Raw genomic sequence first — 13,475 nt, forward strand, 5'->3', positions numbered from 1 at the left:
GAATAAAAACCTTGTCCCTTTTCCTCTTCTGGTACCAACTGAATAGTCCCCTTGCTTAAGAGAGAGAGAGTACTTGATTTTGGGCCTCTGCCCACTGATTTGGGGGTAGATCTGGCCACCCGCTTAGTGGTGGTAAGGTATGGAAGTGAAATCTGTATCCTTGGGACACTATATTTAAAACCCATTTGTCCTGGGTAATGAGTTCCCAGTTTTTGGCCTGCAGACCAATCTTTCCCCTAAAGGAGCATTCAGTCGGGAAGTGCTTGGAAGTTTTAAAAGCAAGTCATTGAGACAGTTTTCCATGGGGGGGGGGGTCTTACTACTCCCTGATTTGGGTGCAGAAACCCCCCACTGCTTAGTCTTGTGTATCCCCTGGGATTGAAACCTGGGGTTTCTGCTGTGTCTGGGTCTGGCTTGAGAAGACCTGAAAGGGGCTGGAAAGGACCAATTCTTAGAGAGTCAGTGCCTACTAAATCTAGGAGGCTGAACTTGTAAGAAATTTTTCGCAATTTGCATAGATTTAGCTTTATCTTCCATCTTTTTAAGAACTTCCTCAGCCTTGTTGCCAAACAGGCGGTCCTGATTTAAGGGAGCGTCTAACAATTTAGCTTTAACATGATCAGACAAAGATTACTCCTTAAGCCAAGCATGCCTTCTGAGCACAGACCCAGTAACAGCAGCCCTGAAAGGGGCCACTAATTAATCAAATCCACACTGCAAAGTATGTTTTCCAACCTGTTCAGTAGAATGCATTAAATCCTGTAATTCTTTATTTTCCGCACAGTCAGGAATCAACATAATTTTCTGTTTAAGCAATCCAATAACATGTTGCTGATACTTTAACATATGAAACTGGCAGTTTAAAGCCCTAATGGCCAAGGATGCAGAAGTGTAAACCTTCTTATCCCATCTATCCAGCGCCCTGGAGTCTCTATCAGAAGAGGTAGGATTTTTAGCAGTAGAAGCCTTAATGCCCTTGGGTCTCTGTGAAATAGTCTATGGCTCCGCAATAGGATTTTTAAAAAGGAACTTGTGTGAATCAGGAACCCTGTAATATCTGTCAGGTTTTCTGGGAGCAGGAGGCAAAGAATCAGGTGTCAACCTAGATTCTGAAAAAGCATCATCAACAATGTCTTGTACAGGAGGAATAGCTAAGGGCCTATGCTGAGGCAGGAGTAAGAAATCCCTAAGCCTCTTTTTTGAATCCGAAAAATCCCGGCTTTCCCAATGGAAATGCTCCCTTAGAGTATGTAAGGTTTCACCAAAAGAAAAATCCTCTGGAGGGGAAGCAGAGGGAAGAGAGTCCTCTGCATCAGAATCCTCATAAGTAGATAAGGGCAAATCCAGATCATCAGAAGAATCAGAAAAATCAGAATCCTGGTCAGAAGATTCATAAACAGCTTCAGTACTAGGTCTCTTAGAAGGGGGAGGTGGGCTTCCCCTGATTAGAGTTATAAGATCTTCAGCCATTCTTATCATTTGCTTTTTAGGCATAAAGGCCTGAGTATGCAGCCTGGGCATCAGTTTTTTAGGCATGGTTCAAGATTTAGGCCTAAATGAAGGAGGAGGAGTCGGTTTAATATGCAAGTCCGTAGGCCTGAATACACCCTCAGAAGCCGGTACCTGCACAGCGGCTCCGGACCCATCAAGGTAGAGACATCCACGGGTTCCATAGTTGAAGCATCACGCGGCATACCGGACTCCGAATGGGTCTCAGTAGAGACCTGCGAATCAGAAGTAGCGGGTATCAGGGGCTGCGAAAGCGCCTCACTGAGTACTGGCAAACTGGTGACTGGCTTAGTAGAAGCGTCATTGGCAGTTTTGGACCTCGGTGGCCTGTCTCTGTCTTTATCTTTGCGTTTTTTCAAAATCCCAGTAGTCGGATGGCTAACCGATGACATTTCTGGATAATTAAACTGAGAACCGAAATATTTGGAGGCAAAAATATACTGACGACAGATAGTGCATTGACGAAATAAAGCACAAAACCGACAGCAAGGTACGTCGTGGTCTGGGTCTAGGCAAGGAATACAGTACGAATGAAAATCTTTATGAGATATTTGCTTTCCACAAGTAATGCAATTATTAACTTTTACTGACATCGGTAAGGAGCAAGAAAAAGTTTCCCCAACAGGGTACTTAGCTTTAGTTGAAGACTTCGGTTCTGAAACTGGAAAACGTAAATTTCTGGAGTCAGCCGACCGGCAATTGCGAACTGCTTCTGCTTCGGGCACCGCACAGCAAGAAAGACTGATGTAATGGCGTCGGCTGCATGTTTTATACCCCTGACAACCTGACGCCATGGAAGAAGGGACAGCAACCGACACAGGTCCCAAGACTTTGTTAATCAGGCCGACTGAGTGCTACTGCAAGCATCCAGAACTGCAACAGTGAATATACTCCAAGATCTACATTTATGGTAAATGTACACAACTGTACTATGTTCTTCATGTTTCACTGTTGCAGTCATCACCTGTGGGAGGATTCCCATTCCCAAAGCTGAGGAGAGGGGTGGTAGGATTTGTAAGAGACCTAGGCCTGGGTCAGCTTGCCCTGCAGAACTGCAGAGGCAAACCCTGTCCTAGTCTTAGAGAAAAGAGGTAGGTGGTAATGCTTTCTAAATGTATGGACAGAAGTCCAGGTGGCAGCTTCCAAGATGTCCCTGATGAGAACTCCTCTGAGGAATGCTGTGGAAGAAGTGGAGGCTGCCCTAGTGAAATGGGTACAAATAGACTTAGGGGGTGGTTTGCAATGTAATCTGGAGCAGAAATGGATATAGTGTGATATCCATTTGAAAATGGTTTGCTTGGAAATGGCTTCACCTCTGCCCCTGGGGCAAAACTGACAAGAAGTTGGCCTGTTTTCCTAAAGGATTTAGTACGGTTCAGGTAGTATCTGAGCGGTCTGTGCACATCTAGTGAGTGCAGAATTCTTTCTCCCCTGTTTTGAGGGTTAGGAAAGAAGGTGGGTAGATATATGGCCTGGTTGAGGGTCACACTAGATACCAGCTTGGGCATAAAGAAGGGGTTAGTCCTCAGGGAGACCCTGTCCGCATGAAAAAATGATGAAGGCCTCAATGGCCATCAGTGCCTGAAGTTCTGACACCCTTCTGGCTGAGGTGATAGCTAATAGGAAGGCAGTCTTCTAGGATTGAAGCAGCAGGTTCAAAGGGTGGTGAGGTTAGTTTTTCTAAAATGTAATTCAGGTCCCAGGCTGGCATGGGTGGCCTTCTTGGAGGTCCGATATTAGAAGCCCCTCTGAGGAATTGTTTAACCAAAGGATGTGAGAACAGGGGCTGATCTGTATCGAAATGAGCTGAAATGGCTGAGGTGTGGATTTTAATAGAAGAGAAGGAGAGGCCACTATTGAGTAACTCTGCTAAGTAGTCCAGGATAAGAGGGAATGAAGGTTGTGAGGAATTGCCCCCTCTGGACTGACACCAGGAGTAGAATCTTTGCCATTTCCCTGCATAAGATTTTCTGATGCTGAGCCTTCTAGTCTCTGTGATAATGTCTAGGACCTGTTTGCTTAACAGGGGCCCCCTGTTTGCCTTTAGAGTATTAGCCAAGCTCACAGTTTGAGAGTCTGCAAGCCTGGGTGTCACACCCCCCCCCCACCTGAATCAAGAGGTCTGAGATCAGGGGAAGCTGCCTGGGAGGCTGTAATGTCAGGCTGCGTAGTAAGGGGTACCAATGCTGTCTGGGCCAATCTGGAGCAATGAGGATGACCTTTGGTCTCTCCTCCATCATCTTCATCAGTACCATGGGAATAAGAGGCAGTGGAGGGAAAGCGTACACAAAGGGAGAGTTCCAGAGGACGATCAAGACATCCACCTTCCCTGCTAGGTGGTGATGCTCCCTGGTGCAAAATTTTTTCAGCTGGTGGTTGAAGTGCAAAGCAAAGCAAAGAGATCCACCTCTGGAGATCTCCACTCCTGAATGACTTGCAAAAAGATTTTTCTATGGAGCTGCCGTTTGTGGGGGTCCAGTAAGTTACTGTTTAAGTGGTCTGCCAGGGTGTTGTTGATCCCTGGTAGGTATTGGGCTATTAGGTGTAATCTCAAGGAGGAGGCTGTCAGCCAGAGGTTCATGGCTAGCCTGCACAGATGGCAAGACTGGGTCCCTCTCTGTCTGTTGATGTACCACATTACTGTGGTGTTGTCTATTATGAGGAGGAGAACCCCTGGCCTGATATGGGGTTTGAAGGATGTCAGAGCCTTTTGTACTGCCATCATTTCCTTCTTCTGTGTAAGGGAAGTTGCCGGGCATCCCAAGGACCGTGGGTGCACCTGCCTGATAGGTGAGCACCCCAAGCAATGTTTGAGGCGTCAGTGGTGATGGTCTGCCCAGTTGGGTGGAGTATGAAGGGAAGACCCTTGTTCTTGGCACATGCCCCTTCCCACCAGAGAAACTCGGCCCTTATACAGGGGATCATAGGGAGAGAGGTCTCTAGAGGCGGAGAGTGCTGACACCAAAGGTTCTAGGTTCTTTAGATACCACTGGTTTTCTCATGTGAAGCCTGGCCAGAGGAATTAGGAGGATGCAAGATGCCATGTACCCCAAGGATTGCAGGAACTTGCTCGCAGTGAGGTGACTTCTGGAAGCCAGCTGTGTAAAGTAGTGAGACAGGAAGCTCTGCTTTTCTGGGGATAGGAAGGCCATTTGGGATCCTGTGTCCAGCAGTGCTCCCAAGAAAATGATCTTCCTGGAGGGTGTTTGCTTTGATTTCTTCTCGTTGATGGTGAAACGCTAAGGAGGTTAGGAGGGTTTTGATATAGAGAAGGTCCTGGAGCAGCTTTTCTTTGCACTCAGCCTGAATGAGGCAGTCGTCCAGATAAGGGTAAATCTGTATATTTCTCTGTCTGCAAAATGCTATGACCAGGGCTAAGTATTTGGTGAAGACCCCAGGAGCAGTAGAGAAGGCAAAGGGTAGCGCAGCGAACTGAAAGTGTTGTGAGCCTGCTCTGAAGTGCAAGAATTTCCTGCAGGATTCCCTTTAGGTGGATGTGGAGGCAGGCATCTTTTAGGTCTAGGGTCACTAACCATGTATTTTTTGTCAGCATAGGCAGCAGCTGCTGCAAAATTATCATTTTGAATTTGGGGACCACCAGGGAGGTGTTCAAAATGGATAGATCCAGGATGGGGCACCAAGTGCCCTCTATTCTGGGAACAAGTAATAGCTTGGAATAAAATCCTTGCCCTGTTAGATCTGAGGGGACAGGTTCTACTGCCCCTTGGGATATGAGAGTTTGGACTTGTTTCAATGCCTCTGCCCACTGATTTGGAGACAAGTCTGGGTACCCTCTTGAAATTGGGAGTTCGTTGAAAGAGAATTTGTATCCTTGAAAGATGATCTTTAAGACCCATTGGTCCTTTGTAACAGAAAGCCAATTTTCTTTGCAGAGGGAGAGCCTTCCTCCTAGCTTTTGGTGAGTGAAAGGAGGTTAGATGGGGAAGAGGGAGTCAGTGAGAGTTTTTGCCACAGAGGGATGGCTTAAAACTCCCTGCCTTTGGGGCAGAAGTGGTCCACTGTTTAGTTCTCTGCTGTCACTGGGATAGGGGCCTGAGTGGTCTGTCCCTGCGGGGCTTACTTTGCCACCGTCTGCTAGGTGCAGGAAAGGACCAGTGCTTAGAGTGAAAATTCCAGCTGAACCTAGGAGGTTGTACCTGAAAGAAATCTTTTACTATTTGCATAGATTTTGCTTTGTCTTCATCTTTTTAAGCACCTCTTCTGCTTTTACTCCAAACAAGCGGTACTTATCAAAGGGTGCATCAATTAATTTAGACTTGACATGATCAGGGAGAGGTTGTTCCTTCAACCATGCATGTCTCCTAATGACAGATCCTGACACTGCTGCCCTGCTTGAGGCTTCTAGGGTGTCATATCCACAGTGCAATGAGTGTTTGGCCACTTGACAAGTAGAGTGCAGTAAATCTGCCAATTCTTTCAAATTGTCACAGTCAGGAAAGGTTGACATTTTTTGCTTTAATTGTTCCAAAGTGTGTTGTTGATATTTTAACATATGGAACTGACAGATGAGTGCTCTGATAGCTAAGGTTTTAGAGGTGCATACCTTTTTACTCCATCTGTCCAGAGCTCTGGAATCCCTGTCAGAAGGAACAGGATTCTTAGCAGAGCTAGCCTTAGTGCCTTTAGGTCCCTGTGTAATGACCTCCGGGTCTGCAGCAGGACTTTTTTCCAGGTATTTGTGAGAATCCGGTACTCTGTAATATCTATCAGGTTTACTGGGAGCAGGTAAGAGGGCGTCAGGGGCTAAGATGGATTCACGGAAAACATCATCCATCACCTCTAAGATAGGGTGGATGGCCAAGGGTCTGTGCTGGGGAAGGTCTAGAAACTCTCTTAGTCTTTTCTTGGACCAAGGGAAGTCCTGGGCTTCACATTGGGAATGTTCCCTGAGGGAGTGAAGGGTTTTCCCCAAAGGACAAGTCTTCTGGTGGGGAGGCAGAAGGAATGGATTCCTCTGCATCTGAATCCTCATAAGCAGTCAGAGGTTGTTGTTCCTCTTCAAAATCTGAATAATCAGATTCTCCAGAATCCTGTTCTGTCAGTATTTCAGGAGAAGGATGTCTTTTCCTTTTAGAAGTTGTGGCCTGACTGCCCCTGATAAGGCAGATAAGATCCTCCGCCATTTTAAGCATTAGGGCTTGGGGTGGTGGAGCAGGAGTAAGATGGTGGCTAGAGGTAGATTTTCTAGGAGTGGCCTGGCTTCTAGGCTTAAGAGTATCCATCGGTCTGAAAGAAACAGTAGTCAGATGAGAAGACGTGGGTTTTTGTCTAGATTTGGTAGTGCGAAAGGCCTCCTCGGAAGCCGGTGCCTGCATCACGGCTCCAGACCCAACCAAAGGCTCAGAAGATGAAGATTTCTGCAGTATACCAGACTTCGAAAGGGTCTCGGTAGAGGCCTGCATAGATATCGTATCAGGGGCTGCGAAAGCACCTCATTGAATTCCGGAGAACTGATGACCTGTTTAGTAGTAGAGTCGTCGGAAGGCTTAGCCTTGTGTGGTCTATCTCTATCTTTATCTCTACTTTTTTTGGAATGTCTACGGATTGTTGGCTGATGATGAATGCCATTTCGGAATGAGAAGACGGAAGATGAAAATACCAGTCTACAATAAGCGCTCTACGACAAATGGTTCTCGTGTTAAAGAGGGCACAGAGCCGGCAACGGGGGACATCATGATCTGGGCCTAAACAGGTGATGCAGTATGAATGGAAGTCTCAGTGTGGTATCTGCTTTCCACAGGCGAGAAAATTGTTAAATTTTTTGGACATCGGTTAGTGCAAGAAAAAAGGATCCCTAATGGTTAACTTAGACGTTTTCAGCTGCAATTCAAACTCTGGTAGCAACTGACCAGCACACTTGCAAACTGCTTCTGCTATGGGCTCCACGGCAAGAAAGACTGATGTAATGACATCGGCTGCCTTGCTTTATAGCATTGACAACCCGATGTCAGTCAACAAGCGACAGCAGCTGATGCAAAAAAACAGTGACTCGGTATTTGGGCTGGACGAGGGCTACCACAGCAGGGGTAGCCCACAGGTGATGATTGCAACAGTGAAACACGAAGAACATCTAGCAACGGACTAGCACACTTGCAAACTGATTCTGCTACAGGCTCCACGGCAAGAAAGACTGATGTAATGGCATCGGCTGCCTTGCTTTATAGCACTGACAACCTGACGTCAGTCAACAAGCGACAACAGCTGACATAGAAAAACACGGACTCTGGTATTCGGGCCGGACGAGGTATGCCACAGCAGGGATAACCCACAGGTGATAATTGCAACAGTGAAACACGAAGAACATCAGAGGCTGTGGAGGCTTTCTGGGCCTGGGTGCCCACGTGGCAGACTTGAGGCCTCAGGTACCAGACCAAAATGAGGAAGGGGAGGTTCCTAGGAGGTGTGCTTCAAGGTTCTCCCAGGGAGGAAAAGAACCCACTCCACCAATTTGAACGCAGAAGGACTCCAACCCTCGGAAAGCAGTTGTCTCTGGGCCAAAGCCACCGAAGCAGATGCCTCCCACGGGACCCGGGCCTCCCATTCTGAAGGGGGAGTCAGAGCTGAGCCATTGAAAGCTGACGCCCCATGGAGAAAGAGTGGTCAAAAAACTTCGGAGTCGATGTCAACCCCTCTTAGAGCTGACCTCAAAGCTACGGCTCCAAGACACACTAGAACTGATGCAGTCAGGGCTGAGTGCATCGAGGAAACAGTCGGAGGCGACGATGGAATCTCGACTGGCTCCAACACACTGGCACTGGAGACCAACTGAACCAAGGGCTCAGACACAAAAGAATGAGTCAGAGAAAGAGCTACTGATTGGAACAGGGAAATCCAGATGTGAACTGAGCAGTCACAAGCCCCATCTGGATATGGGCCTCGGGGAACTGCCTCATCAGTCTGCCCATGTCCTTGGAGGTAAGGTTTTGGGAAGGCCTACAGGAAGCAGAGGAGGTGGGATCTTGGAGATCTCCTGGGTGAACATAAGGAAGACCTCCTAGACAGTCTGGTTGGTGCCAAGCTGGGAGCCGAAGCTGAACTGCCACAGAAGTTACACTAGGCCCCAGAAGCCATGGAAGATGATCAAGGCAGAGTGTAGGAGATAGGAGCAGAGGACCCCGGATCAGAATGGGTCGGCTCTGAGATTCTCTAAACCTTTTTGGGCAGCTCTGAGGAAAACCTCATGGGTGAATGTTTCCTGCTCTCCCAGGACTGGCTGGACTTATGGGAGGGGGGCTTAGCCAATGAAGGGGAAGAAATGCCCAAAAAGGAGGCAGACGGGAGCAAACCCTTAAGGATAAGTTTTCCCCTCCTATCCGCTAAATCCCTAGGGTGGAACCCTTTGCACACCTCACAGTGGGCGTCTAGGTGTGCAGGCCCAAGGCAGTACACACACTCCCTGTGGGCATCAGACAGTAGGATCTTATGCCCAGAGGAAATGCATTTCTTGAAACCAAGGGGTTTCTGATCAGCCATAAGGAAGACAATATGAGGAGTAGATAGACGAAGATGCCTTTTTTTTTTTTTTTTTTTTTTAAACTCGAAAGAGGGTGAAGAAAACTAATGCAAGAGAAACCCGCTTAAAGAGTGGAAACAAAGGGATCCAAAGGTAGAAGAAAAATTACTTACAGGTAAGGAATATAGAGTAGAAAGGAAGGAAGATGAAAACTGTACACAAATTATTCAACAAGCACTCACAACTTTGAGGAAACTCACGGAGGAGCTCAGAGCCCAGGAACCTCGTTGCTGAATGAACGTGCAGCAAACGAGATTTGAGATAGTGTGGGGGAGTGCAGCATTATGGGTAGAAGGGAGTCCCTGGAGCTTAACTCTGGAATCTCAAGCTCAGAGAGCAGCCAGTTGGTTCCAAGGGTCGGAAGAGAGACCCACAGGGTAATGAAAATGAAGATGACATCATCAGATCTTTTGTATTAACACTTGAAGTGTTAAGAGAAAGCTGTGTTAAGCTTGTGTACTGACTATATCATTGACTTTTTTTTTTAATTTCTTTAGTAAAAAAGGCCATGATCATGGTTCAGCGAAATGTTTACTGTTTGGATTTTGGTTTTACCTGTAACTGTTACCTGATTTCTCTCTCGGAGCATCCACAACATCATAACTGCACTTAATACTGTGTCTGGCTACTTGAGCGGCCTGGGATAATAGGCTCTGCATTGATTCTGCTTTAAGAGTCTCCATCATAACTTTAAAGAATGCAGGACAGAGATCAAGTACTTTGTCGTTTGAGTCTGGTAGTTAATTGCTCTAAAAGCAACAGTAGCAGAGATGTGAACCTTCTCTCCCCCTCTATCCACAGCCCTACTATCCTTGTTTGTAGGTAGTACACTAACACTGGGTAGAAGCTTAGGGGGTTTACCTGGAGAGAGATACTGCAGAGGGGTCTGCAACTAGATTCTTGTATTTTAGATCATCAAGCACCTTGTAAAACCTGGCTGGTCTTTAAGGTGATGGTGGTTGTGAAACAGGTGCAGAAAAGGTGGAATGAAAGGCATCCTGGAAAGTCTCATGGACCAGAGTGAGCAGAGAAGGGGCAGGGGTACCCATCTTCAAAAGGCAGTAATACCTCTTCTGAGCATCAAAGATTTGAATAGACTGCCATTCAAAGTGTTTCATCTTGTAATGGATAGTCTCCCTAAAGGAAGCTTTTTCAAAAGGGGAATCTGGTAAGAGTCCTATTCATCTGAAGAGACTTGTCCTGGAAAATGCAGCTGAGAGGACTAGTCTAGAGAATGGTCAAAATCACCATCTTCTTTTTCAGGAGGAACAGGAAAGTAAAGCACATTTTTGAGGAGTGGCCAGTAGTTGTGAAGACCCAAAGGAAGGAGGTTTCAAAGGCATAAAAGCTTTGAACAATCTCTGTGATAAATCTATCCACTCCTTTTCTCTACCTGGTGAAGGCGAGGCCACATGCCAAGTCTTCTGTTTTGCTTTTCAGGCTGTTTGTCTGCCTGGATGAGACGCTGAGTTTTGGAACCCTATCTACTTTATATTACAGGGCCTGGGATCACATCCTTAGCTAAAATTTTGAGAGATGCAGTGAGCTCCCTCATAAATGAAGTGCAGCTAATTGTACATATCGACAGTCTGCGTGGTTTCAAGGACCATACTAGTCTTCAACAATGTCTCCGTAGACAGCTCATTCTGCAGGTTCTGAAACCTTAGTGTGTATATCTGTGACTGAACCATTGTATTGTGGATCCACTCTGGGTCTTTTCAGATTTTTCTTCAGAGGGACGTCAGAGGATGCAGATTCGGCCATCTTGGACCAGATCATAAAGATGGTGAATCGGGTGTTTAGAGAGGAAAGCCTTGACCTACGTATTTTTGAATGATTGACAGACTGAGCTTGATTTTGTGATTGTGTTCTGGGCCTAAGCAAAACAGATATGTAGTATGCAAGTCTTTGTATTGAATCTGCCTACCACACCTGCACTTACCTCTCCTAGCAGACATCTAAAACTTTCAACAAAATGTACAAAGGAAGGTTCCCCAATGGGGAACTTATCTGGATAAATAACTAAAGCAAAGGTACCAACAATCAAACATCGATCAGTCCGACAGACTTAAAACCTGCATTTGGGCTGGTGACAAAACAGTATGAGGATCCATTCTTGTACATTCATTTATATATCCCAATGCATATGAGCTGTGGTCATGCAGATGTTATGACCTAAGGAAGCTGAAGCTTTGGTACTCTGCACGGATGTCAACAGTGACATCCCATATATCAGGAATATTACAATTTCAGTCAAGACCTCTCCCCATTCTTCAATGTGCAAGGCACTGAAACCCATAAGCATATGAGCAGGTATGGTACTAATACCGCCTTGTTGCACACAATATGCCTACAAACTAGCAGAATACACCTGCATAAGTCATTTTAAACTTAGAACCAGAGAAAATGAACAAATTGAAGAACAAATACTTCCCTTGTAGTACAGGACTCAAAACGTGTATCCAGGCAACAATAAGGTTGATTAACTAGGTCAGCACTCCCAAATGTTTAAAATTAAGCTCTTTCATCTCTTTTATTAAAGAAACTTTCTCACAATACAATTCTATAATTCAAAGATATTTAAATACCCCTCCAATAAACTCATCAACCAACAGCACTGAATCAAATACATACAAATAAAAAGAAGCCACCACTTAAAGAAATAGTGTAGAATTATATGTAAAACAACCTCTTGGCAAAACGCTGATAAATATGCCACCACTGTTGTTAATAAATTTCATTAAAAATATATTTAATTATACCGCCACAGAGCACTAACAGTGGACTTAAAATGGATATTAATTTTACAAGTGAAACATAAAAAAACATTAAAAAACATATTACAGTAATAAACTACAATAAAGCCCAACAAAAAAATACTTAGGTCAAGACTTTCCTCTCTGAACATCTTTCTAGAGACTCAGGAGCTTTATGGTCTGATCCAAGATGGTCGAATCTGCATTCTCTGGCGTCCCTTAACCATTTAATTAAAGAGACGAAAGCGCTTAATGTAAACAATTTCCGAATAAAAAGTTTAAACATTTGGAAGTGCTGACCTAGTTAATCAATCTTTTTGTTGCCTGGATACACGTTTTGAGTCCTGCACCACAAGGGAAGTATTTGTTTTTTAGTTTGTTCACTTCAAACTTAATTCAGTACTTAACCATAAACTAGTACGTGTGTTTACAGATGTGAGAGTTGTTACCTCTTAATTTAGCAAAGGTGATATCCTACTAATAAGATCAACTAAGTGGGCCCAAGCCACAATGCCACTATTACCTTAAAGCACTACAAAGGCTACCAGGACAGAAGTACTGTAAAGTACAGCATCTCCTGTTATGGGGAGGATGAAACGAAATGCTCTTCGTGAGATTCGAACGTGTAAATATCTGAATGCTGACATCTGTGGAGTATAAATACTGTCCCACTTCCTAGCCATGTACTGAAGGGCAAAGTATAGAAGAGTAGTATGTATACACATCACTGCAGTGTGCTTCCTGGAAAACCTTGAAAGAACTTACATACTCCCTCAAAAAAAGCTTACAAAAACAGGTTAACCAAGAACTGTTATACTTGAACTGGATAAAACAAATATGAAGACAAAGACATGGAAGAATGTTTTTCTATCAATTAATGCAGCAATAAAATACAATGTGCTGGCAACAGCAAACAGGACGAGGTGTCATCTAGTAGAGCTCAGATTAGTGAGTTTGAATTTCCTGAACATGGTTTTTCCACAGGAGATCACTACCACTGTGGTTTTACGTCATGCAATAGCAATGATGCTTTTCTTTGGCAGACTGCTCCCATCTTTGTGCTTGTGCAAACATGGAGTTCAGGGATTACAGTGGGTCTGCCCACCCCCGCAAAAAAGTATTTTGATTTTCAAGATAAGGATAAGACAAGCTGTGTTCACTATCTGTAACCTTATCGAGAAAAAACTCAACTAATTAGGGGAGCAATGAGGAAATACAACTGCAAGGAAACACTCCTCGTGGTCCTGCAGAGTGGTCTTAGCTACAGAGAACTCAGAAAAGCGACTACTTTCTGGATTTAAGTATCTTTGCTTTTTTTTTCACTTGGAATAGCTTCTGTAGCTTACCCTGAACTAGCTTGAACTGTTTTTAACTGTTTGCTGCATTATTTTAAAATCTGAACTTAAAGTTGCTTTTTAGTCAAATTTGATCGAAAGTGTGTTTGTTTGTTTGTTTAATTTAACTGTGGAGGCTGCCCACTAAAGTGGGCTAGCCTGTGTAACTGATTTATCAAGGTTTCTGCATTTTCTGTGTGTTTCTATCAAAAAAACAAAAAAATAATCCTTGTTTTCCCGCCTCTCCTCGACTAGTTTAGATCAGTTTACAGGCATTGCTGTATTATGGGCTGTGGTGTAGTTCCTGTGTTGTCCATTACCTTACTTGGAAAGAAGGAAGTT

General features: G+C 44.8%; 1 protein-coding gene across 1 annotated transcript in view; it reads right to left on the bottom strand.

The window, feature by feature from the left end:
* DNAJC19 (DnaJ heat shock protein family (Hsp40) member C19) overlaps positions 1 to 13,475 on the bottom strand; it is a 630,746-nt gene that overhangs the window by 423,935 nt on the left and 193,336 nt on the right. The window lies entirely within an intron of this gene.

Source organism: Protopterus annectens, chromosome 4.part1 (genome assembly GCF_019279795.1).
Source record: "Protopterus annectens isolate FY-2018-M chromosome 4.part1, PAN1.0, whole genome shotgun sequence".
NCBI lineage: Eukaryota > Metazoa > Chordata > Ceratodontiformes > Protopteridae > Protopterus > Protopterus annectens.